The sequence below is a fragment of the Gymnoscopelus microlampas genome (assembly GCF_963454915.1).
Source record: "Gymnoscopelus microlampas genome assembly, chromosome: 15".
Taxonomy (NCBI): domain Eukaryota; kingdom Metazoa; phylum Chordata; class Actinopteri; order Myctophiformes; family Myctophidae; genus Gymnoscopelus; species Gymnoscopelus microlampas.
In genome coordinates this window covers 26,362,307-26,367,248 of record NC_139952.1, presented here as the reverse complement: position 1 = coordinate 26,367,248, position 4,942 = coordinate 26,362,307, and positions in this window count along the sequence as shown.

Sequence of the window (4,942 nt, the reverse complement as noted above, 5' to 3'; positions counted from 1 at the left end):
AATAATAAATAAACAGTTGTTTAAAGACGGGGTGCCGTGATTTTCAGTGACCCCCCCCCCCCCTAAAACATAATCATCAGGTATTATACTAGGAGGAAGTTCTATCAACCTCATAGACACATGAAAAACAGAAAAAGTGCAAAACCATGGCACCACCTCTTTAAAAAATAACAGTCAATTATATTGAACAGACATTACGAGCTGTGTTGGCAGCTCACCGGATAGTGGCCATATAGGCCTACTGTGGCCATTGATAGTTGTATACAGATATGATTACACCTCTAGGCAAAACATTTAGGCTGCAATACACCAGTATTCTTAAAATATGTTTGTGCCCTAGTTTGGTGTATTTACATTGTAAACCCACCAGTATAATATACGCTGCCAAAATATAGATGCCAGCGACGACGATTGACAGCTATGCTGTTTTACTTGTCCTGTTGTTATGTTGACTACAGTCATCAGAGATTCACACTGTTTCCCTTCATCCTGCCAAACTTGCTTGGTAAACCTGAGCTGAAATTCATCCCATTTTCCATCCCCCTCTTGTCATATTCCTGCCAGTCTTGGCAGGATGGAAATGGTTTGAGGGTCAGTGCAAGGGTAGGTAGGCTGGCATGGTATGGCATGGCATGGCATGGCAAGCCAAACAGTCCAGTGGTCCATGCCAATCAACAACGTATTGCTATTTGCTCCTTGTTGCTCTCTCTCTGATTCCTGGTCTGAACAGGGTCACTGATGGCTGTCTCCTGACTCTGCCCTGTCTGTCTGTCTGTCTGTCTGTCTGTCTGTCTGTCTGTCTGTCTGTCTGTCTGTCTGTCTGTCTGTCTGTCTGTCTGTCTGTCTGTCTGTCTGTCTGTCTGTCTGTCTGTCTCTCCGTCTGTGTCTGTCTGTCTGTCTGTCTGTCTGTCTGTCTGTCTGTCTGTCTGTCTCTCTGTCTCTCTGTCTCTCCGTCTGTGTCTGTCTGTCTGTCTGTCTGTCTGTCTGTCTGTCTGTCTGTCTGTCTGTCTGTCTGTCTGTCTGTCTGTCTGTCTGTCTGTCTGTCTGTCTGTCTGTCTCTCTCTCTGTCTCTCCGTCTGTGTCTGTCTGTCTGTCTCTCTGTCTCTCTGTCTGTCTGTCTGTGTGTCTGTCTGTCTGTCTGTCTGCCTGTCTCTCTGTCTGTGTCTCAGTCTGTTCGTGTCTGTGTGTCTCTGTCTGTCTAAATTAAATTAAATACCTGGCATAATGTGCACATGTAGCCCATATGTGTGCTTACTGTAACCAACGTACGGATACACACAAGTGTGTGTGTGTGTTTGAGAGAGCGTTGTCTGAGAGAGAGTGTGTGTGTGTGTGTGTGTGTGTGTGTGTGTGTGTGTGTGTGTGTGTGTGTGTGTGTGTGTGTGTGTGTGTGTGTGTGTGTGTGTGTGTGTGTGTGTGTGTGTGTGTGTGTGTGTGACCCTGCAGCTTGCTGCCTCCTCCCTGGCGAGGCCAGAAGGCATGCTCCTAAAGCCCTGCCAGCTCTGCCACAGTCTGGGGCCACTGATGTCATCGTGGCAGGAGTCTGTGGGCGGCTGCTATTGGTGAGTATACTGCTAACACCGGAGACATGCTGGAGTTCCATCCACTGCTTGTGTAATCTGTGTTTTGGTTTATTTCATTTTTTTGGGGCAGATGTAGAAAGGACATGTGCTTGTGTGTGTGTGTGTGTGTGTGTGTGTGTGTGTGTGTGTGTGTGTGTGTGTGTGTGTGTGTGTGTGTGTGTGTGTGTGTGTGTGTGTGTGTGTGTGTGTGTGTGCGTGCGTGTGCGCGCGCATTAATTGTTTCTATGTTTCTATATTTGAAGAATAACTGAGTAATAGCACAGAGGTCTTTGAGAACCTTAAGAGGGCTTTTCATGTAAAAGTGAGTGGCAAGTTTGAGTCCTCCCTTTCCAAAACCCCCACCCCCCATCTGTGTTTATGGTTCGGTCCTGTCTCCAGTAAAGACCAGCAGCAGGGGTGAACCATCACATTTGGTGCTCAGCGTGGGGGCGCTTGGTGAGCTGTCGTCCTCCAACTATCCCATGGAGTTTTTCTTCCGTCTTTTCAGAACAATTTTTTGACTAACCTAATTTGCATCTGCTAATTAGCTCCTGTTAGCATAATTCATACACATGACACCCTTTTGAAGCTAATGAATAGATACATCTCCAGACAACTCGCAAAGAACATTTAATGAGGCTCAACTTAGTCGGAAATCTGCAAACTTCCGTGCGGAGGATTATCGTTTAAACACCTCTAGTGGCACTGCTGTAAGCCTACACTAATCGTATATATCATATAATCACCATCTGCTGTACATCTTCCCTCTATTCAGAGCACATCAGCACAATTACCTAAAAAATCTCCTAAAAACATAGGTATATATCATGATGCCCAATTTATACTTCGCCGTACAACGGTGTTGAATGCTTAAAATAGCCAACCTATAAGCTCACAATGCATCGAATAGGGGCATTTCGCGGTAACGTTGAGAGCTTTTAGGTGCAAGACACCATCATACGATGGAGCATAAATTAAGCATGATTATGCCGATCCACTTATTATACCAAGGTGAAAAAGAAGACCACAGATGGTAAGAAGCAGTTCATAGCAACCGAGAGCTGTGATTCTGAGCTCCTCGACCACCCATGTGAATCTTGATATGGCTGAATGCAAAAACACCATCCAGTGATGAATATTCATATGAATAAAAAAAAAAGGAAAAGAAACCTGGTTAAATATGATTCATATTATACAGCTGGATGATCAAATAGAGGAGAGAAGGCTTCTCACAGGTTGTCAGAACCGGAGGAGAATCATCTCAGAGGATTTGAGATGCTCTTCTCTGCGTGTCATCAGGAGTTATTCCTGAGTGGAGTTCACAGCAGCTGTTTCAGACATTTCCATATAGGAACAGGCCACTGCAGGATCTTGCTTTGTACACTTCAGGTTCTGTGCATTTCTTATTGGAAACCAAACTGCTTGGGATAGATAGATCTCTCATATAGATTTAGATAGATATCATTGATTGGTAACGGTTAACAGAGTTTAATAACACAAAGTCTACTGCCTTGAGTTACTGTATTAATTTGTATGTAATTAGTAGGTAGGCCCACATGTAGGTAATAACAGGTAACAACAGTAGGTAGGCTATTATTGTTGTAGGTAATGCCACACACATTTATTACTGTCTTACTCTACTAGTCACTAACATGGACTTATTGAAGGCCTAGAATACCACAGACTATTGAGTGGGTAGAGAAGATAGTCAGAATTGGGTTTTAAGAATATGTTAAATAAATCATCATCATCATCATCATCATCATCCTCTCTCTCTCTCTCTCTCTCTCTCTGAGTGGTAAACATGATTGTGATGCTATATTAACAAAGTTTGCTGCAGACCACCTGGAACCGCCCCAACTTTGAGAACCACTGCTGTATACGAGTATACAAGAGTAAAATGATTTGGTTTTGTTTCCTCAGCATCGTAGCAGCAGTGACAACAATAAAGAAATAATAAAGTAAATGTCAATAATTGTGAATTGTTACATCTATGTACAAACATACCAACACTTTTGCTGCAGTATCTATGTGACACTGTGATGAAACTCTTTGCTACGTCTCACCGTGCCACAGCATCTGTGAAAGGTGACACTCTCTGGAGGTAAATGCTCACACGCCTGAACTTCTCCCACAGGTGAACTTAATGGCCTGGTGGTCATGTGACCGTATAGCACACTAAATGACAATTGTCACATAATGGATATTACACTGCATACTACTATGAGGAGAAGCATGTAGTATACAGTGAATACTGGTGCAGAGTGCAGCCTTTAGTCTCATCTGGTTTTAGCCCTCACAGTGACACTGTACAGCAAACCAGGCTGTGTGTATCTGTGTGATAAATAAAATGTATGGAAAAATAATTTTCCATAAATAAAAAAACGCATTGTGAGCTTGTAGATCGACTATTGTCACTAGTTTGGGTCCCAGGCAAACGTCTAATTTCTCTATTGGGTCTCGAACCAAAAGGTTTGGGAACCACTGGTCTACCCTACTGTATGTGTTTGTGAGTCTGTGTGTATCTGTGTCTCTTTGATGACACACTTGTGTGCATTCATACAATGTGCAAGTATGTACAGTGACATAGTAAATGTGCGTGCGCGCGCACATGTGTGTGTGTGTGTGTGTGTGTGTGTGTGTGTGTGTGTGTGTGTGTGTGTGTGTGTGTGTGTGTGTGTGTGTGTGTGTGTGTGCGTGCGCGCGTGTGTGTTGACTTCCGTCTGCTCCCTCCAACCGGTTGATCTTTCACATTTCACACGGGCAGGAGAGACAGGAGGCTGCCAGGCTGTGCCCGTACCGACTACAGTACGGTTAGCAGTGCCCGGCATTCATTAGCACCTCCCAAGCTGTCTGCACTTTCACCAAACGCTCTAGCTAAGGCTGACATCCTCTGGCTTCCCGCTCCCCGCGCTCATCACCCCGGTGAAGGCCTTCACCACGCGTTGGCTCTCCTCAGACGCAGCTGAGGCCTCTTACGCTTGGCTTGAGGCCTCCTCAACTTTGGTGGAGTTCCGTTGGAGTGTGATGAGCTATATACTAGGGGAATGCTATATGAACTTTGTCAGAGAGTCTGCACGCATTTCAGATTTGGCACGTTTATTTATTTTGTTCATTTAAATTTGGGGGGATTTCAGAGACAGGTCAGTGTCACCAATTGATCTGGGCTCCTCATGATTCACAAGGATTGTATGGTCAGATTCATTTAAAATGTGCTTTGAATTACAGGAGCTCCATTTGAAACACAACTTAAAAACATAATTGAACTTCAATTGGCACATTATTACTTTCTTGAGTATATGTGGTCAGCAATGGTGGATAATGACAACTTACATTTATGTGAGTATTTTACTTTGTTGGTTTTTACCTGCAACCACAAA